The following is a 23,695-nucleotide window of genomic DNA, read 5'->3' on the forward strand; positions in this document are numbered from 1 at the left end:
AACATCACTCATTATAGGGTTTATTCTTCTCTGATGTTCCCTGGAGGGTTTTGAATCTTCTTCGAGCAAAATTAGATGCATGCATACGGATGGGCATATACCTTTCAGGTCAGAGATATTATATCCTAAGGCTAAGGGATATCTTCGTAAAACGTCTAAAAGTTGGTTCGTTTCCTCTTGGCTCAAGGTAGCACTGACTATAACTAGACGGTTCATCTTTTCATCGAGGAACTCATATCCCAGGTTCTTAGGCAGTTCCTTAAGTTCTAAGGTTGGTTTCTTAGGGCATGGCATAGGATCCGGGGTAAGGGATAAACATTCGTAAAGGTCATCATCGATGTAGGGTTTCTTAAAGTCATCATCTTCCCTTATGAGAGTTGATGGTAACTTTATAATTTCTTCTTCTTCTAATTCTCTAACACATTCATCAATGATATCTAAGGCATAACATGCGTCTCCCATCACAGGTGCCATAAGAAATTTCGAAAGTATAAATTCTATTTTCTCGTCACCTACCTCAAATGTCAACTTTCCTTTCTTAACATCTATTATGGCTCCTGCAGTCGATAAGAATGGTCTACCTAGAAGGATTGGTATATCATTGTCCTCTTTGATGTCCATGACAACAAAATCAGTAGGGATAAATAACTGACCTATCCTAACAGGTGTCGCATTACGCGAAAAACCGGCGGGAAAATGAAACAACAGAGCCGCCACCGTGCGTTATTTATCCCAAAAGAGGGAAAGGAAACGCTCGAAGTAAACCTGGAAAAGACATGGTCTCGCGACCAAAGAGAGATGGGATCGGGAGTCGGTTATGCGAAGGGAAGGTATTAGCACCCCTACGCATCCGTCGTACTCGACGGGATCCATGCACAAAAGAAAGGATAAGGTTGCTAACAACTGCTCGCAAACCACACAAGGCTGGAAGGAAACACAGATAGACAAAAGAAACTAACTCGGCAGGATATCGCATCCTGGGCCTACGTAGTCTGTCAGGCACAGACATCAGAGTCGACGTAGTTCGGGACAGGGGAAACGTGCTCGCTAGGATGTCGCATCCTATGCATATGTATCTTCTCTGACCGGAGAAGAATCAGAGCACTCGTAGCTCGGCTAACGCACGCCAAACAAAACCACACAGGAAACCGACTGCCAATCGCTGGACTTATGTCAGACTCCACACAAACAGGCAAACATGGAAACCGAATGCCAATCGCTGGACTTACATCAGACTCCGAACCAACAAACACACACACAGGAAACCGACTGCCAATCGCTGGACTTACATCGGACTCCAAGCACACAACAAATAGACACACACAGGAAATCGACTGCCAATCGCTGGACTTACATCGGACTCCAAACACCGACAACAAAGAACAAAAGAAAAAGGTTGCCCGGAGAGATCAGCTCATCTCCTGCCTACGTACCTCATCTGGTATGAGGATCAGGGCGACGTAGTTCCCCTACACAGGGAAAAAGGACTAGCCTACCCAGATACAAAGGGAGACACAAACTACTAGGGAGACTACGACTCGAGCCTAGAAGTTGTCATGCATACGATCCCTATGTTAAGGTTTCTATCTAACTTGCACAGGGAGCAAGGATCAAAGGCGGTTGCTCTTGCAATTGCTCCATCCTATCATAGGGCAACAACAAAGTTTCCACTCTCTTCTTGATCCACTCAGTGTAAGCAGGCATAGCAATGGCAAACTTCTTCCCTAGAACAGCTCCATCCTTGACACCAAAGGTCTTCCAATCTCTTCCCACTCGCTCCAAACTAACAGGGTCACTTCGCTTCTCAAAATACACACTCTCAGCTATCTCAGCATCAAGTGGTCTTCCATTCATCACAAACCCCAACTGACGAAGAGAAAGAACCGGGTTATAATTGATGCAACCCTTAGTTCCTATAAGTGGCATATTACGAAACTCTCCACAACTCATGATGATATTACGTACATTCATCCGGTAAGACTGCCACCTGATATCATAAGATGTAAGAGACATAACCCTCTGAGTCCACTTATGAGTGCTCTGAGCATCCACAAAAGGTCCACTGACTGGCAGGAGAGACAAGAACCATCTGAGCAAAAGTGGGAGACATCACCTGATAGCTCCACCCTTACCATGCCTACTGTGAATAGCATAGTAAGTGTCAGCTAACAAAGTAGGAACCGGGTTTCCTCCAATGAAGACAGTGACTGCAGCATAGTCCACGAAGTAGGGCATACTCGGGAACAAGACAATCCTATAGATCAAGATAGCCAACTGAGCATGAAAAGCTTCCCAATTTCCCTTCTCTGCTTCTTCTTTAGCCATCCTCAACAGGAACTTCAAAGGCAACCCTACAACATCCCCACTGGACTTCCAATTATCACTCACTTCTTTGATACTCAGATGAAGGGCTCTGGAGACAACTCTGAAATCAACCTCCTTAGACACATCCAAGAAAGGCACCTGATATCTGATCGGAACATTCATCAGAATGGAATACTCTTCAAGAGTGGGCGCCAACTGATAGTCCTGGAAAGTGAAGCAACGGAGCTCTGGATCATAGAACTGTAGAAGATTCTGTAACGGAACTAGATCTACCACCATCTTCAATAGTGTCAACAAATCCCCATACTGATCAACAAACACCTTTTGACTACCGCCGGTCACAAGGTTGCCAAACTCTATCAAAGATGTCAAAGGCTCTCGGTGAAAGCTGTAGGAGCAAGTCTTCCTCTTCAACTCTGGACCAGTTGCCATCTCTCACAATGAATAGACTCCTGAATGAACCTGAGAAATGATATGCATGCAGAGATTAGCTTTTTTCTTTTCTTTCTTTCTTTTCTTTTCTTTCATTTTTTTTTATTTGCATTATTTTTTTTAAAATAAACATGCTATGATGCAAATGATGCAGACAAGACTGGCTGGCTGTGTATCTCGAAGCACAGGATCGAAGCTTCGGCTTGAACTCGGAACCACAAAGTCATCTGAGACCCAATCTAAAGAACCAAATCACCAACAGGACCACAAGTCACCAACAAGTCACCAACAAGTCACCAACTATACCTGTAATAATGATCATTCCCTCCCCACTCACGGGTGTCATCTAGGCCAGGGTAAGGTCGAAAGAAACGCAGCATAAATAACCCTTTCATAGAATATCACCATATACACACCCGAAGTATGTAACGATAATACCCCATCAGAGTCTGAACTGCTCGTGATATCAAGTTCCGCTAAATGGTGCAATACCACTCGCTTCCCATGAATCACTCTATTCCTATGTGCCCTAGATCTCACTCATAGCCTGGGTATTGGGCCTTTTACCTCATGTAACTCCCACCCCAACAAAGAGACAACACAGCCAGCACAGATGAATAAATGATGAATGCAAACACAAATGCAAACATAAATGCAAATATAAACAAATAAATGCAATAAATGAAACAGCAAAAGCAACCAAACCCTATCCTAGAGAGCGCTAGGAGAGACTCGCTTAGGGAAGATGGACCAGCAAGAGGTCAACTTCTCTGGTTGTCTCCAGCAGAGTCGCCAGGTGTCGCATTACGCGAAAAACCGGCGGGAAAACGAAACAACAGAACCGCCACCGTGCGTTATTTATCCCAAAAGAGGGAAAGGAAACGCTCGAAGTAAACCTGGAAAAGACATGGTCTCGCGACAAAAGAGAGATGGGATCGGGAGTCGGTTATGCAAAGGGAAGGTATTAGCACCCCTACGCATCCGTCGTACTCGACGGGATCCACGCACAAAAGAAAGGATAAGGTTGCTAACAACTGCTCACAAACCACACAAGGCTGGAAGGAAACACAGACAGACAAAAGAAACTAACTCGGCAGGATATCGCATCCTGGGCCTACGTAGTCTGTCAGGCACAGACATCAGAGTCGACGTAGTTCGGGACAGGGGAAACGTGCTCGCTAGGATGTCGCATCCTATGCATACGTATCTTCTCTGACTGGAGAAGAATCAGAGCACTCGTAGCTCGGCTAACGCACGCCAAACAAAACCACACAGGAAACCGACTGCCAATCGCTGGACTTATGTCAGACTCCACACAAACAGGCAAACATGGAAACCGAATGCCAATCGCTGGACTTACATCAGACTCCGAACCAACAAACACACACACAGGAAACCGACTGCCAATCGCTGGACTTACATCGGACTCCAAGCACACAACAAACAAACACACACAGGAAACCGACTGCCAATCGCTGGACTTACATCGGACTCCAAACACCGACAACAAAGAACAAAAGCAAAAGGTTGCCCGGAGAGATCAGCTCATCTCCTGCCTACGTACCTCATATGGTATGAGGATCAGGGCGACGTAGTTCCCCTACACAGGGAAAAAGGACTAGCCTACCCAGATACAAAGGGAGACACAAACTACTAGGGAGACTACGACTCGAGCCTAGAAGTTGTCATGCATACGATCCCTATGTTAAGGTTTCTATCTAACTTGCACAGGGAGCAAGCTATCCTAAACAGCACAGACATTCACAAGTACAAAGCAAGCACACACACTATATACAACTAGATGGGCTCACACAAGGCTAGGCTTTAGTCAAGGGGTCATGTCAACCTCAACAAACAAGCCACTATAACAGGGCGGTGTTAGCTCTTAACCCTAACATTGAGAGTTAGGGTGAAGCAGATGAAATAGGAAGTGAGGGTAAGACCTCACAACTCTTATCCCTGGCCTGGGAGAGCTTTAGACAAATGAAAGTGTGGGAGTCCAGAATGTGGGACTCTACTCCACATGACTGACACAACAAAGATCTTGGGTTTTGATTCAAAGTGCATCAACACATTGGTGTGAGCAAGATGAATGACTCAACTGAATAGCAGGGGATGGATTGCACATCCCTTGTATCTGCCAATGCCTCTTCACTTAGGAGGTCTTTGATACGTACAGGGCACAAAGATAAACAAACACAAGCATTGCCTCTTAAGGAGGGCTTCAGACAGTTGCCTGCCCACATAACAGGACAGGTCTTCCAGACTACATGAAGTCAGAGAGTTATACCTAGGTTAAGCAACCCACAAGCTAGCAAAGCAAGTTCAAAAGAACTCAAAGCAACTTAAGTACCTGAAAAAATCTAAACCAATCAATTTACAGTTCAATCAAACAGCAGACAACAGTCAATCATACAATCAGACAGATAGTCAAAGCATCAGGCAACCATGTGCAAGGCACAAGCCATTAGGCAACTTGTTCTCAAAGCCTACAAAACAACTCAATATTAGCCATCATCAATCAATTAATCAACTCAAATGAGTGAACCACTTCAACCCTGGTAATGTGCTTCTTAACCTGAAATCCACAATCCAAACAGTGAGTCCAAACCACTAGGTCAAAGCCTAGGGTCAAAAGAGGGTCAAACATTCAAAACAGAACATGAAATTTAACTTGAATCAACTTCAACCACATCTTGACACATTCCAAAAGGTCTCACATCAATATCATTAACCAAAAGCATTTCATGAACCAAACATGGCAAGGTATGCAAATGGTGGTCCCATTGAGACATCAGAAGAAACAAATGCACATTAAATCAAAAATGATTCAAAAAATCTTGGCAAAAATCATGAGTAAACAGGACATACAACATGATCATCACACAAAAAATTAGAGGCATTGGACATCATTAGGCATGGCAATCACATAGCATAAGTCAAGACAAGCACATGTGTGACACAAATGTCACACCAAGTTAGCATAGGCATAAAACAGAGATAGATCATGGTAAAAAACTCAAACCAACGCCAAAACATCACTCAACATGTCTAGAAATAGCATGCAAAATTTCAGAAGCATTGGATAAGAAACAAGCATTTTATGATCAAATGAAGTTCAAGGCAATTTTAAAGCTCAAATATGATCAACCAGAATGAAAAATCTCAATTAAATCAGAAATGACTCAAATAATTCCAAAAAAAATCATGATCAATCACAACATCTGTAACATGCATCACACAAAAAATCAGGGCAATTGGAGATCATTTGGCATGGCAAACACATCATGTAAGTTGAACATCACAAAGTGTGACACAAATTGTCACACCAACTTAGCATGATCATAAAACAGAAATGACAAGTGATAAAAATACCAAATCAACACCAAAATGTCAAGCAATATGTCTTGTTATAGCATGCAAAATTTCACATTCATTGGATCAAAGACCAGCATTTCACAACATGATAACCAAGGCAAGGTCAAGTATGGACACATGTTCAAACTCCTTAGACAAAATATTTTCCAGGCCAGGCACAACTTGCATTTTGATAATAATAAAAAACTAGATAGAATTAGGAACATAACATAAAAAATTGGAAGTCATTTGGATGAACTTTCAATTTATAGTGAATTTTGGAAGCTGAGAAAATTTGAAAGTGAAGCATGAAGCCAAGGCATGAAATGATGATGGAAATAGTGAGAAAATACAAGGCAATTGGTAAAAGTTCCCTCGCCCGGTCTCGAGCCAGGTAGATTTTCAAATCCAAACGCGCGCGCCACACAAAACGACGTAGTTTTGACCTAACCCTAACCTGGCGCGCCATGCATGGCATTCAAAATCCGCAGCAAAACCACATGAACTCGTGGCTAAATCCGTAGGAAACCTCATGCGTTTCCTAACAAAATTCGCAGGAAATCTGGAAACGGTATGAACACGATGAAGATCATGAAGATCTTCATCCAGAATTTTCCAGAAAAATCAAAACATCCAGAAATGAAAAATGAGCACAGCGTTGGAATCATTATGCGTCATACATCAAGAATCCACAAATCATTCATGCAAAAACATCACAATGTGCTTGGATCGAAGGAATTAAGAATCATCATCAAAACTTCAAATGCATGTAACTAACTCAAATCAGCACCAAATCACTCCATTCAAAGCTCAGATTTACCACCATTCAATGATCTACACGATAAGCATAATGAATTGCAAAATTAAAGAGGTCGAAAAACCAACCTCTTTATGAACAGAATTGGATTTAGCCTGCTTCAAGCCTTGCCACGCTTCAAATCTTCTCCAATATGCTTAGGGAAGTGAATGATGATGAAATGGAAGCTTAACAATGCATGAAATCAGCTCAAGCTTCAACTGCCATGGATGCTTCACTCTTTGCACATAGCTCAAACAGCCACGATTTCCTCTGTTTCCACGTCCAAAAGTGCTCAAATATGCTTCATGATGATGAATTGAGCAAGAGAAAGTGTTTAGGTTTGAAGAATTTTTGGAAAAAAAGTGAGAAAAATTTTGAGAATTTGGTTGAATCTAGATCTGAAATGTTAATTGTGATGAAAACAGTTATGATTAAGCATATATACCCCATGCTAATCATGTTTAAGAAGTGTTTAGGGCAAATGCAAATATGATTAGTGAGTTTGTGGTGTAAATGCAAAAAATGAATTTTCTACTTCATGCACCTTCATGCACGTGAACAGTGCATGTTCTTGGTCCAAAATGCCTTAAAAACATTCCATGCATGGTTTGAAATTGATTTGGTATGCATATGTTCCACAAAAATGAGTTTATGCACTTTCTTCCCAAAATCTTCATGAATGAACCAATGTCATGCAAATGAGATTTTATGTCAAGTGATGGTATGCTTGGAAAATTCATGTTACAAGGATCAATATGCCAAAAGAACCACTCAAATTGGAGTTTTGGTTTGAAAGTTATGCTCATTTGAAGTTTGAACCACACTTTGCCATGATTGGACCATATCTCCTCAACCACACATGAGAAATCCATGATCTTGGACTTTTCGGAAAGGGGAGAGAAAGATATACAACTTTCATGTTGGACAAAATTTCATTTGAAGCTTTCTTGATGATGTAATCTTAAGTTGAAGTTGGTCCAAAACCTTTCCATTTTTGGAAACTTCACATTATAGGTCACTTGCTATTTTTGGAAAGTCTTGATCTGACTTCAAATTCTTCAATGTTGATGTTTGAAATGTCAAATGAGACTTGTTTGAACATGAATGAAGCATCTCTAACCACTTCCCACCTCCAAATCCATAGTTGAATTGACAGTTGACTTTTGTTGACTTTTCAAGGTCTCAGATGATTTGTACATGGACTGATGAATTCTGAGCCTTCAACACTTGGCCAAACCACTTCAAAATGATCCTTGAATCATGTAAACTCATTGTACCAATCCTAGGGCTTTGATCTCATGGAAGAATGCACTTGTTGCCTTGCATAGTTGAATCTCCTGACCAGTCTTGACTGATGACATGTGATGTACTATGCAATGACAATGCAATGTTAATGACCTAAAATGAAAATGTATATACAAAATGGGAGGTGCAAATTTGAGGTGCTACAGCTGCCCCTATTCAATAAACTGGGAACCCGAACGGATGAGAGCAACGGCTGTCAGACCTTCAGGGTAAACAGGGATTGAATACCAAAGAACCGTAGAAATTTGCACTCTGCGGGATATGATATAGGACATCTGCAACAGTAACCAGACAAGACGTTTACCGACGACTCTACTGGGGATTTTGATTTTTATCAAAGGAAAGGTACAGCCAGACGTCAACGGACGAATGGGAAAAACTCAACGTTTATCGACACCAACGGAGAGGTGACCAGACATTAACGAATGACTGGGAAGGGACTCGACCAGACGTCAACGGACGAATGGGAGAAGCTCAACGTTTATCGACACCAACGGAGGGGTGGCCAGACATTAACGAATGACAGGGAAGACTCGACCAGACGTCAACGGACGAACGGGAGAAGCTCGGCGTTTATCGACACCAACGGAGAGGTGACCAGACATTAACGAATGAATGGGAAGGGACTCGACCAGACGTCAACGGACGAATGGGAGAAGCTCGACGTTTATCGACACCAACGGAGAGGTGACCAGACATTAACGAATGAATGGGAAGACTCGACCAGACGTCAACGAACGAACGGGAGAAGCTCGACGTTTATCGACACCAACGGAGAGGTGACCAGACATTAACGAATGAATGGGAAGACTCGACCGGACGTCAACGGACGAATGGGAGAAGCTCGACGTTTATCGACACCAACGGAGAGGTGAACACTTCACTGGGGAAGGAAAACAAATACTTGCAACTGGAAACCAGATAAGACGTTTACCGACGACTCTACTAGGGATTTCTAGCTCGGGAACGACCAGACATTAATGAATGACTGGGATGAGACTCGATGTTTATCGACATCGAAAGATGATGTTTACCGACATCAAAGAAAAGTGACCAGACATTTACTGATGACTGGGGAATAGAATGTACAACCAGACGTCAACGGACGAATGGGAAAAACTCAACGTTTATCGACACCAACGGAGAGGTGAACACTGGGGAAAAAGCTAACACAACCAAACGTCAACGGACGATCGGGAAAAACTCATCATTTATCGACACCAACGGAGAGGTGACTCCTGGGGAAGGGTACAACTATACGTCAACGGACGAATAGGAAAAACTCAACGTTTATCGACACCAACGGAGAGGTGAACACTCCACGAGGGAAGGAGAAGATGTTACGAACATCGGAAGATGATGTTTACCGACATCAACAAAGAGGACCAGACATTTACCGATGACTGGGGAATAGGACTCGATGTTTACCGACACCAAAATAATGGTGTTTACCGACACCAAGGAAGAACACACGCGGGTGCTGACACGACACTTACCGGTATCACAGGGATGACATCTGCATACGTCAGGGCAAGGCTAACACTTGATGGGGATCTCACTGGGGAGAATCAAGCTTTCCTTTCACGGACGAGTGAGGAAATAAACCTCTCTGGGGAATCAATCCTGCATGCTATCAGGAACAACTGTAGCAAATGTGTCGTACAGATGTCGAACAATGATCCGCCTCTGCCGGGGATATGGTCTGATTAGGTTTCAACACATGAATGCATATGTTTGAATTTTTCTATGGCGTAATGCTCCATATGAAATGGAAATGCTACGCGTTTTGAGGATGCAATGGTCACTACATGCAAGATGCAAATGATAGAAACCCTTGCTGGGAAGCAAACTGATTAGATTCTCCAACTCTGCGGAGATACTCTGCCTGAGGAATGCTCTGCGGGGAGTAGCACCGACTTCTCACTCATGCTGGAGAATAGCCTTGCTGCTGGAGAAAGGATCCCACCGGGGACAAACTTCACCGTACCCAATCCACTCGGGGACTCTGCTAGGGAAACAACCAATGGCGACTTACTGGGGACGACCCATCCACGGGTAGGATAAACCATGCTGGAGATAATTCCCACCAAACATGATCCACTCGGGGAACTTGCTGGGGAAAACCAATCAACACAAAACCTCTGCTGAGGAGATCTGCTAGGATAAAGCCTTCATAACCCTGGTGGGGAAATAATAGACCAGACCGCGCTGGGGATAGACATCCACGACCCTGCCGGGGAAAAGCGTTCACGACCACAGCCATCTGATTCTCGTCTCGGGGGACATGATACAGCTTCACCTTCTTGAAGAACGTCAGTATTCTTCTGGTGTAATCTCTGTAAGGAATCAAATGCGGATGATTGGTATTCCAATCTCCATTAACCTGGTTAATCACTAGAGCGGAGTCTCCATATATGTCAAGAGTTTTGATCCTCAGATCGATGGCTTCTTCTATCCCCATGATACAAGCCTCATACTCAGCCTCGTTGTTGGTGACGTCAAAAGTCAGTCTGGCAGAAAAAGGTATATGAGCACCTTTAGGGTTGATAAGCACAGCCCCAACACCGTTACCATTTACATTCACAGCCCCATCAAACATCAATGTCCACTTGTCATCAGGATCCGGTCCTTCCTCGACAAGAGGCTCTTCACAATCTTTCATCTTAAGATACATGATTTCTTCATCAGGGAATTCAAACACCATAGGCTGATAATCGTCAATCGGTTTCTCGGCAAGTTAGTCTGACAGAATACTACCTTTGATGGCCTTCTGCGACGTGTACTGGATATCATATTCTGTTAAAATCATATGCCAACGGGAAACACGTCTGGTGAGAGCCGGCTTCTCAAAGATGTACTTCACTGGATCCATCTTAGAAATCAACAAGGTAGTATGGTTCAACATATACTGCCTCAGTCGGCGAGCTGCCCAGGCCAAAGCACAACAAGTTTTCTCAAGCTGTGAATATTTGATTTCACAGTCGGTAAACTTTTTGCTAAGGTAGTATATGGCATGCTCTTTTCGACCAGACCCGTCATGCTGTCCCAATACACACCCCATCGAGTTCTCAGTCACTGACAGGTACATTATCAGAGGTCTCCCAGGAACTGGAGGTATAAGGATTGGAGGTTTCTGCAAATACTCTTTTATCTTGTCAAAAGCTTTCTGACAATCATCATTCCACCTAATTGCTTGATTCTTTCTTAGCAATTTGAATATCGGTTCACACGTGGCAGTTAGGTGAGATACAAACCTTGCAATGTAGTTCAATCTCCCTAAAAACCCACGAACCTTTTCAGTTTTCGGTTCAGGCATTTCTTGAATAGCTTTTACTTTTGCTGGATCAACCTCAATCCCTTTCTCACTGACAATGAAGCCCAACAGCTTCCCGGATCTCACACCAAACGTACACTTGTTCGGATTCAGCCTCAATTTGAACTTTCTCAGTCTGTCAAACAACTTCTGCAAGTTTACCAGGTGCTCCTCTTCTGTCTGCGACTTCGTAATCATATCATCCACATACACTTCAATCTCTTTGTGCATCATGTCATGAAAGAGAGTCGTCATAGCCCTCTGATAGGTAGCACCGGCATTCTTTAGCCCAAACAGCATCACCTTATAACAGAACGTGCCCCAAGGTGTAATGAATGTCGTCTTTTCCATGTCCTCTGGCGCCATCTTGATCTGATTATAACCAGAAAAACCGTCCATGAAAGAGAAGACCGAGGATTGAGCCGTATTATCAACCAATACATCAATGTGAGGTAATGGGAAATCATCTTTTGGACTCGCTCTGTTCAAATCCCGGTAATCGACACACATTCTGACTTTACCGTCCTTCTTCGGCACGGGAACAATGTTGGCCACCCACGGGGGATAAGTAATCACTGACAGAAAACCCGCATCAAACTGCTTCTGAACCTCTTCCTTAATCTTAACAGCCATATCAGGACTAGTTCTCCGAAGCTTCTGCTTGACTGAAGGACAATCTTCTCTGAGAGGTAGCCTATGCACCACAATATCAGTATCCAACCCAGGCATATCTTGATACGACCAGGCGAATATCTCCACATACTCTCTCAGCATCTCAATCAACCTTCTCTTGACATCTGCCTTCAAAGCAACCCCGATCTTGATCTCCTTTCTGGCATCCTCAGTACCAAGATTAATAATCTCCAACTCCTCCTGATGAGGTTGGATGACCCTTTCCTCTTGCTTCAACAATCTGACCAATTCTTTAGGGAGTTCACAGTCTTCCTCACTCTCCTCTTCAGCTTGGTAGATGGGATTATCGAAATCATACTGAGTCATAACAGAACTGTCCATAGTGGGATCCGTAAGATCGATTCTGCATGTTTAATGCTTTATTTTAGAAAAAAGAGTTCAAGAAAGTCACAAAAACAAAAATATTGCCATTTTTATTTTTTGAAAAATGAAAAACAAAAATAGAAAGACAGGGATCACAAAATTGTTTGCAAAACGTCCTTTATTAATGATATCATTGAAAAACATGATGAGGCCCTACAATGAACCACTACGCCTTGGGCAAAACGTAGGGTTTTGTGCAGAATGAAAAAAACAAAAGAAAATTACTTTGTTTGAAGAGTAACTTGGACCACATCTTCTGCCCTCCAATTGTTGATTGTCTCCCCTGGTGCACACGGGCGAACCCAGTTGTTCAGATCACAATCACTGTCTCCATCTTCACTACCGATTGCAAAGGCGTCACCGTGATTCAACAGCCCAGCGCTGGTAAAGGTACTCGGACCTGTCTGCACACCCTGCTCCGCCTGCAGAGGTTGATAACCAATTCCGAACTTGTCTTCTTTAACTGGCAAATCCACCATCTTTCCCCAGCCTTCTGCCTTACCAGAATTGACAACCTCTACTGCCTGCTTATACGATGCAATTGAGGCACTTAGCTTCTTCTGCTCAGCAAAAGCCACCCTCTCAAGAGCAACAGTCTTGAATGCCTGGCATAAAGTTTCATGGATCTCGCCATCCACCTCCACATACTTGAAAGAGGATAAATGACTCACCAGAATGTCCTATTCGCCGCATACAGTCACAATCTGATCGTTCCAGACATACTTCAGCTTCTGGTGGAGAGTTGACGAAACTGCCCCAGTTGCGTGAATCCAAGGATGCCCCAATAAACAACTATATGCTGGCTGAATGTCCATCACATAGAAGATAATATCGAACACCTCCGGACCAATCTTCACCGGCAACGTGACTTCACCAAAAACATACCGTTTGGATCCATCAAAGGCGTCACCGTGATTCAACAGCCCAGCGCTGGTAAAGGTACTCGGACCTGTCTGCACACCCTGCTCCGCCTGCAGAGGTTGATAACCAATTCCGAACTTGTCTTCTTTAACTGGCAAATCCACCATCTTTCCCCAGCCTTCTGCCTTACCAGAATTGACAACCTCTACTGCCTGCTTATACGATGCAATTGAGGCACTTGGCTTCTTCTGCTCAGCAAAAGCCACCCTCTCAAGAGCAACAGTCTTGAATGCCTGGCATAAAGTTTCATGGATCTCGCCATCCACCTCCACATACTTGAAAGAGGATAAATGACTCACCAGAATGTCCTATTCGCCGCATACAGTCACAATCTGATCGTTCCAGACATACTTCAGCTTCTGGTGGAGAGTTGACGAAACTGCCCCAGTTGCGTGAATCCAAGGACGCCCCAATAAACAACTATATGCTGGCTGAATGTCCATCACATAGAAGATAATATCGAACACCTCCGGACCAATCTTCACCGGCAACGTGACTTCACCAAAAACATACCGTTTGGATCCATCAAAGGCACGAACAATCAGATCACTTGGAGTGAGGACAACCCCTTTCACATTTATCTTGCTCAGAATCTTCTTAGGCATCACATTCAAAGACGACCCAGTGCCCACCAACACGTGCGACAACACTGCACCCTTACACTCCATAGTGATATGCAGGGCCTTGTTATCGTTACGACCCTCAGGTGTCAGATCTAAATCTGTGAAGCCCAAACCATGCTTGGTGCTCACATTAGCAATCACACCCTCCAATTGGTTGACGGAGATCTCCTGAGGCACGTAAGCCAGATTCAGCATCTTCAACAAGGCATTACGGTGTGCCTCAGAGCACAGGAGCAATGAGAGTATGGAAATCTTGGACGGAGTCTGGTTCAACTGATCTACAATCTTGTAGTCACTCTTCTTGATTATATTCATGAACTTCTCCACATCTTTCTCGAATGTACCCTCAGGCGACTCCTTCTGAGCAGGTTCTTCCTCAACAGCAGCTTGTTTACCCTTAGCTTTGGCGAGAGCCTCGGCATTGTTGTCCCTCAAAGGTTGCGGAGCAAACAGACAACCGCTTCTGGTAAACCCTCCTGGTCCTCCAACATTGTCCACAACTGGACTTGCAATCACCAGAGTTCTACTAGGCAACCCAATAGTCACAGGAGACTGATTCACCGGCCTAATCTAACTTTCATCCCTTCGGTTGCTGCAGTAAGCATTGTCATATTTCCACGGCACGACCCTACTATCAACAGCCCTACCAGACACAGCAATGGTAGTGGGAGTATTGACGGTTACGGGAGCAGAAATGGTAACAGGTGTGCCAACAGTTGTAGGCGCACTAACAGTCCTCTGGCCACGTCCCTCGGACGGTTTGAAATAAATGGTGATGGTTGACACCACCCCACGATCTTGCACGGCCCGACTAAACTGCAAACAGCCCTCGTCCATCAGTCTCTGGATACCAGCCCTCAACTGTATGCGACCATTTTCTGACTCTGCACAGCCCTGATCACAGCCCGGGTATACTCCCCCATTCAACAAATGATCCTTCACAACAACCAACGGAGTCTGAATCTCATCAACACCAACCACCAAATCTTCAGCTTTACCGTCTTCCAAATTGTTTACCCTATGTGCACCATGCTGAGGCATAGGGTTGTTCACAACATTCGGCACAGGAGCAAAATTGATAGTTTTGGCGTCAATTAAGTCCTGGACCTTATGATGAAAAGCCCGGCAGTTCTCAATATGGTGCCCTGGTGCACCAGAATGGAAATCACAACGTACGTTGGCATCATACCCAGGTGGTATCTTTGTCAACGGAGCCATGGTACGCAACTCAACGAACCCCAGTCTGAGCAATTTGGGCAGCAGTTCAGCATATGTCATTGGCAACGGGTCAAAACGTCGATCAGGCATCCTCTGTCTGGGCTGATACGGACGTTGCTGTTGTTGTTGTTGTTGTGGCGGCGGTTGTTGAACTCTCTGTTGTTGTTGTTGTCATGGTTGAGGCGCTGGGATGGTTACAGCAGCAACCTGACGATATTGCCCTCTATTTGCACTTCTCCTGTGTTGCACAGCATTGGTTTCACCCTCTCTTCTGCGAGGTGCCCCAGCAAATGGTTTTTTGGAAGATGAGGAACCAACATCTTGAATTTTTCCAGCTTTGATCAGGCTCTCAGTCCTCTCTCCACAGATCACCACATCTGAGAAACTACCGAATGGGCAGCTTCCCATCCGGTCCATGAACACACCCTGTAAAGTACCGATGAACATATCAGTCAGTTCCCTCTCCAGCATAGGGGGTTGTACTCTTGCGGCCAACTCACGCCACCTCTGGGCGTACTCCTTAAAACTCTCACCTGATTTCTGACAAAGACTCTGCAACTGAGTCCGGCTCGGCGCCATGTCCATATTATGTTTGTATTTCCTCAAGAAGGCTTCACCTAGATCCCTCCAATTTCGGGTAGACTCTCTCTTTAACTCCATGTACCAATCCAAGGAAGCCCCAGACAAGCTATCCTGGAAAAAATACATCCACATCTTCTCGTCGTCTGTGTAAGCAAAGATCTTCCGGTAATACGCCTGCACATGGATGCAAGGACAAGAAGTACCGTTATATTTATCAAAAGATGGCGCCTTGAACTTGTAGGGGATTCTCAATCCTTCTACCAACCCCATATTTGTAACATCAAAACCCATGGAGTTTTGACATTCCATAGCTCTGATCTTCTCAGCAAGGGCATCAACTTTCCGATCCCTCTCTTCGACTCTCCCAACATCATCGTCTTCACTGAGGAGTGTAAACATATCCTCCTGCCTGTCAACCAACGGAGCAGGATGGCGAATCGGAGCCCAGGTAGCTCTAGCATTCACAGTCTCTGCAGCAAGAGGTTGTCCGTTGATTCTGATACCCCTCAATTCATCCCCTACAGCGTAGTCATTGAAGGGAGCAGCAGCAGCAACATTATCATGAACCGGGACACCCACTGGTGAAGCACGGCGGGGAGGTGGGAGTACAGCTTCTTGTCTCTGGGCTAAGGCACGCAGCTCCTCTTGCCCCTGAACGACCCCTTGCATTATTGTCATGAATTGGTCCATGTTAGCCCTCATCTCAGCCAACTCTGCTTGAACCTGGTCCATATTCCTCTGATGATTTAGTCTGGTTACGTAACGGTGCGGTCGTTGATCAGCTATCCTGCCTGACACAGGAACCAGAGTGAGAAGTCTCGAACAAGAGCACCTGTTATGCAAAATGATATGGGTATGATGCTAGTGATGCGTATGATGCACGTGATATATTCATTTCTCAGGCATTCAAGAGCCCAATTCATCTTCAAAAGATGGCAACCTGCAATACACAACAAGGAAGCAACACAAGAATACTGAGCACAAGGTGAAACACCAACAACCTCATCTATAGACATGAGCAACAAGGATCATACAACAATATTCAGACAAAGATCCAAACGATCGGAGTACAACAATGAATCCCATCCAACAAGCCTGGAGGTGATTCTCAACATACACAACAGAGATACAAGCTAAGACAAATGTTCTCCCGGAATGAGAGTCTTCAGGTACTGACACTGGTCTATCAACAGGACGCACTCTGAACATTCTGGAAAGGGAGTGAGCTTCTCCTTTAGTTGTCTTCTGAGCTCTACAACTTCTCCTCCAAGTTGGATCTCTGACGCATGTCTCAAGTCTACTTCCTTCTTCAACTGGATATCTCTGTCTCTAAGTTGCTTCTCCAAGTCTCTTATCTTCTTCTGATAACTGGCTTCAACTCTCTACAACCTCAAGCACTCCCGGTGTTCTGCATTCAACACGGTCTCCATCTCTTCATAGGATCTCTTCTTGCTCTTCAATCTAGCAACATCTTCGCCCTGTATGTCTTTGAGTTGATGATCCAAGTTCAACTTATCAGCTTTGGCTTTGTAGAGCTCCACCTGGGCATCTTGCTCCTTCTCTTTCAACCGGCGATTCTCCATCAGGGCTTGCTTGTACTGCTCAGTAGGTACACTCTCAACAAGGATCAAAGGCGGTTGCTCTTGAAATGGCTCCATCCTATCATAGGGCAACAACAAAGTTTCCACTCTCTTCTTGATCCACTCAGTGTAAGCAGGCATAGCAATGGCAAACTTCTTCCCTAGAACAGCTCCATCCTTGACACCAAAGGTCTTCCAAGCTCTTCCCACTCGCTCCAAACTAACAGGGTCACTTCGCTTCTCAAAATACACACTCTTAGTTATCTCAGCATCAAGTGGTCTTCCATTCATCACAAACCCCAACTGACGAAGAGAAAGAACCGAGTTATAATTGATGCAACCCTTAGTTCCTATAAGTGGCACATTACGAAACTCTACACAACTCATGATGACATTACGTACATTCATCCGGTAAGACTGCCACCTGATATCATAAGATGTAAGAGACATAACCCTCTGAGTCCACTTATGAGTGCTCTGAGCATCCACAAAAGGTCCACTGACTGGCAGGAGAGACAAGAACCATCTGAGCAAAAGTGGGAGACAGCATCTGATAGCTTCACCCTTACCATGCCTACTGTGAATAGCATAGTAAGTGTTAGCTAACAAAGTAGGAACCGGGTTTCCTCCAATGAAGACAGTGACTGCAGCATAGTCCACGAAGTTGGGCATACTTGGGAACAAGACAATCCCATAGATCAAGATAGCCAACTGAGCATGAAAAGCTTCCCAATTTCCCTTCTCTGCTTCTTCTTTAGCCATCCTCAACAGGAACTTCAAAGGCAACCCTACAACATCCCCACTGGACTTCCAATTATCACTCACTTCTTTGATACTCAGATGAAGGGCTCTGGAGACAACTCTGAAATCAACCTCCTTAGACACATCCAAGAAAGGCACCTGATATCTGATCGGAACATTCATCAGAATGGAATACTCTTCAAGAGTGGGCGCCAACTGATAGTCCTGGAAAGTGAAGCAACGGAGCTCTAGATCATAAAACTGTAGAAGAGTCTGCAACGGAACTAGATCTACCACCATCTTCAATAGTGTCAACAAATCCCCATACTGATCAACAAACACCTTCTGACTACCGCCGGTCACAAGGTTGCCCAACTCTATCAAAGACGTCAAAGGCTCACGGTGAAAGCTGTAGGAGCAAGTCTTCCTCTTCAACTCTGGACCAGTTGCCATCTCTCACAATGAATAGACTCTTGAATGAACCTGAGAAATGATATGCATGCAGAGATTAGCTTTTTTCTTTTCTTTCTTTCTTTTCTTTTTTTTCATTTTTTTTTATTTGCATTATTTTTTTTTGAAAATAAACATGCTATGATGCAAATGATGCAGACAAGACTGGCTGGTTGTGTATCTCGGAGCACAGGATCGAAGCTTCGGCTTGAACTCAGAACCACAAAGTCATCTGAGACCCAATCTAAAGAACCAAATCACCAACAGGACCACAAGTCACCAACAAGTCACCAACTGTACCTGTAATAATGATCATTCCCTCCCCACTCACGGGTGTCATCTAGGCCAGGGTAAGGTCGAAAGAAACGCAGCATAAATAACCCTTTCATAGAATATCACCATATACACACCCGAAGTATGTAACGATAATACCCCATCAGAGTCTGAACTGCTCGTGATATCAAGTTCCGCTAAGTGGCGCAATACCACCCGCTTCCCATGAATCACTCTATTCCTAGGTGCCCTAGGTCTCACTCATAGCCTGGTTATTGGGCCTTTTATCTCATGTAACTCCCACTCCAACAAAGAGACAACACAACCAGCACAGATGAATAAATGATGAATGCAAACATAAATGCAAACATAAATGCAAATATAAACAAATAAATGCAATAAATGAAACAGCAAAAGCAACCAAACCCTATACTAGAGAGCGCTAGGAGAGACTCGCTTAGGGAAGATGGACCAGCAAGAGGTCAACTTCGTTGGTGTCGCATCCTGCGAAAAAAACAACCGGCGAGCTAAAAAAAAACACAGAGCCGCCACTGCGCGTTACTTATCCCAAGATAGGGAAAGGAAACGCTCAGAGAAACCTGGAAAAAGCATGGTCTCGCGACCAAAGAGAAAGGGTAAGGGAGTCGGTTACGCAAGGGGAAGGTATTAGCACCCCTCACGTCCGTCGTACTCGACGGGATCCACGTTCTAAAATAAAGAAAAGGTTGCTAAAACATCACACACACACACAGGGAACGCAGGTGGGGTTAAGAGGAAGGGAGCTCGATAGGACATCGCATCTTATGCCTACATATCTCGTCTGGAATGAGAATCAGAGCTACTGTAGTTCGGCTTACGCACGCCAAACAACACAAAACATACAAACAAACAAGGGTGGCAAACATGGAGCCCGACAACCACTTGATGGAATTACGTCAGCATCCGAACCAAAACACACTCAAAAGGGCAAACGTGGAGCCCGACAGCCAATCACTGGGCTTACGTCAGCATCCGAACCCAAAACACAACACTGGAACCCAGATGCCACTTGATGGACTTACACCAGCTTCCAAGCACACTACAAGCACAAACAAACAAACAACAACTTGCTAAGGAGTCGGGGACTCGAGCCTAGCATTTGCCAAACAACACACACAAAAAGAAAAAAAAGCGCCCGGAGAGGTCTCGCACGACCTCCTGCCTACATACCTCGTCTGGAACAAGGATCAGGGCGATGTAGTTCCCCTGAAAGGGAAAGAAATTCTAGCCAGAAACAAAGGGAGACACACTACCAGGGAGCTGTACTCGAGCCTAGTGTTATCATGCATCATTGCCCTATGTTCAGGTTTCTACCTACTTGCACAACTGCAAGCTAATCCTATCCAAGAAAGAAGCAAGCATACAAGCATACAATCAATTCAAGCATTTCAAGCAAACATGTCAAACAAATATTCACAAAGCACACATTATAACCAATCAAGTGGGCTCACACAATGGGTTTAACTGCCGAAGCAATTCATCTGTACATGGGTATTATTCGCTCTTAACCTTGCCATTGAGGGGCTAAGGTGAAGCAGATGAAAGGTGAAGTGAAGATTAGACTTCATAGCTCTTATCCCTGGCCAGGGAGAGCTTCAGACAAAGGAGCGTGGGTTCAGAAAGATGGAACCCTTCTACGCTCAAAGACTCTGACACAACTGTACAAAGTACAAGATCTTGGGTTTGTGCCCCAATGCATCAACACACAACAGTGTGAGCAGAGGGACGACTCAACAGAATAGTGGGGGATAGATTGCATATCCCTTGGCTTCCACCAATTGCCTCATAGAGGTCTTTACCTGCTTGGGCACAAAAAGTAAACAACCACAAACATCGCCTCTTAAGGAGGACTTCAGACATTTGCCCAGCCAGGTAACAGGCCCGGTCTCCCAGACTACATGAAGTCAAGAGAACCTACCTCAATTGGTTTATACAACCAAGCAGCAGCAAGCAAGTTCTTAAAGAACTGTAAGCAACTAAATGTACCTGAAATCAATCAAGTATCATCAGTGCTCAGACAGACAGTCAATAAACAGCAAATGTTAATCAGTCAGACTATACAGATTAATGCACACAAAGGCAAGCTATAAGCTCAAGCTCAAGCTTCACAACCTACAAAACAAATTCATGTTAGTTCAAAGCATCCAACAATATCAATTTAATTGACTTGAATCATTCTCCTTAAGCTTTTTGCATTTCATCCTGAAAAGTCAATCCAAATGTGAGAAACAAGACCACTAGGCCAAGCCTAGGGTCCAAAAGGGAGAAAAAATTCTAAACAACAAGCAATTCTCAACCAACATCAAATTCAAGCAATTCAAAAGCAAATGCAATTGGTCCCATGCTCATATCATTTACCAATATCATTTCATGCACAAAACAAGTCAAACTAGGTCAAATGGAACCTCAAATGTCCAAACAGAATAACTTCAATCAAAAGCATATCAAAACAATTCCAAAAATCCTCAAATAATTCACACCTAAACAGGACATATTCAAGGTATAGCATGTCAATTTTCATCTCAATTGGACAAAAGGAACTAAGTCAATGAAAATCAAGAAATCCAGACACAACTATTCAAGCCAATTCAAGGCATCAACACATGCATTCACTTCAAAAATTCATAAATCAATGAAATCAATTAAGAAATGAATGAGACCAAAACAGTGATGTCCTACAATGTGTCTATAATCAACATACCAAATTTCATCTCCATCCAAAACCATATGCGAATTTCACACAAGATATACAAACATGTGTCCTATAAGCTTGCACAATGAGCCAACAGAGAATAAAAATATCAATCAAATTGAAAATGCCATAGAAAAATCCAGAAACATTCACATAACATCTCAACATGTCAATAATCATCCATGCAAAATTTCAATCCATTCCAACAATCATAGGTCATGCAAAAATATTCATGAAGTTGACCTAGCTAGGTGTGACACAAATTGTCACACCTAGATTCAAAAAATCATATCTCACTCCTCAGGTATCCAAAAATCACAAACTTTATATGTAAATCACCATCAACATGTCTAGAATTAGCTCAAAAAATTTCATGAATTTCTTTTAATGTATGAGCATTTCACAATGAAAATGGTAAAACATGTAAAAAATACACACAAGTCAAAGATCCCTAGGCAAGGTCAACATTTTACCAAGCACAACTTTTGAAACCATGCCTATAAAAAAAAAGAGGGAATTTGGGAGCTATCAAAAAAATCCCCATAATTTTTGGATTAACCAATATTTTTTTATGAATTTTCTAAGGTTTAAATGAATTGTTAAATATTTATTAAGTGTTTTATTTAATTAAATTAAATTAATGGCAATTCTGTAATTAACCATGGCCAAGGCAAAACGACAGCGCTTCATTTTTTCGCTGTCAGCGTGTGATTGGTGAGAAGCTAGCGGGAAACAGATTTCAAATGTGGCAATGCATTCCAACGGATCAAACAACGTGTTCATCATCATTTTCGCCCAGAAAATTCCCAGCAACCTCAAGAACACGCGAAGAACAAATTTCAACAAAAATCATCATGCGTATAACCGTTGGAAAGGTCTGAGTGAGAGGATCACGAATATGTGCATGATTTTGTCTAATTCTTCCTAAATCTCTTGGATCGAGCAAATTAGGTTTTAACATCATAACTTCAAATCGAAATAACTCGATCAACAATCATCCATTCCACAAACCACGACTTGCATTGTATTCTACATTAAACGCACTTCAAAACGCACCTAATAATTAAAGGAATGGTAAGATTCGAAAACTTACCAATTGATGAAGGCAGCAACGATTCTTGAAGCTTTTCGATCCAATTGCCAAAAACAGTTGAAGATGAAGCCTTAGGAAGGTGATTAGAACAATTGCTTCAGCTCAAAGTTGCTTCTAATGGACAGAATTCCAATTTGCCATGGTTGAGCATTACTTGGACAGTCGAGTTTGGTGAGGATTTTGATGCTGCTATACCAAAACAGTTGAAGAAGGAGATCCAAGGAAAAGGCAGCAAAAAGAAATTCGTGATTTGATGGAGAATTGAAGGAGTTATGCTCAATTTTGTTCTTGTGTGTTCTTGAGCTTTTGGAGAATTGAAGGAGTTATGCTCAATTTTGTTCTTGTGTGTTCTTGAGCTTTTGGAGAATTGGAGGGAAAATTGGTTGCAATTTCTTGTGAAATGTGTTTCTGATCAAGAGTTTGTTATGATTAGGTATTTATATTTCCATTTAATCACATCCTTAATCATGAATTAGCAAAATGTAATGTGATTAGCAAAGTGTAATTTTCTTAAGCAAGGGCAAAATGGTCTTTTCACATAAGCCCTGTGACAGCTGTATGACAGCTCACACACTCTCAAAATGCCATGTGTGATATGTTGCAACTTGTCCCATGGTCATTGGTTGTGTAATTCTCATTTTCACCATGTCATGGCACATTGTATAATTTCCAAATGCAATTCACAAGTGACTTAACCAAATAATGGACCTCAACATGTTATGACCATTCAAACCATTTTCAAATTGCATTTGTGAGGTGTTGCAAAAATCCCCACTCAAAAATTCTCATTATTTCTCAAGTTGGACCATTTTGCCCTTGGATCTTTTAATTGTACACTTGAAATTTGACTTTTTGCATTGACCATTTTTGATGAATTCCAATTATGCACCATGAAA

Source organism: Lathyrus oleraceus, chromosome 5 (assembly GCF_024323335.1).
Source record: "Lathyrus oleraceus cultivar Zhongwan6 chromosome 5, CAAS_Psat_ZW6_1.0, whole genome shotgun sequence".
In the NCBI taxonomy this organism is placed as follows: Eukaryota; Viridiplantae; Streptophyta; class Magnoliopsida; order Fabales; family Fabaceae; genus Lathyrus; species Lathyrus oleraceus.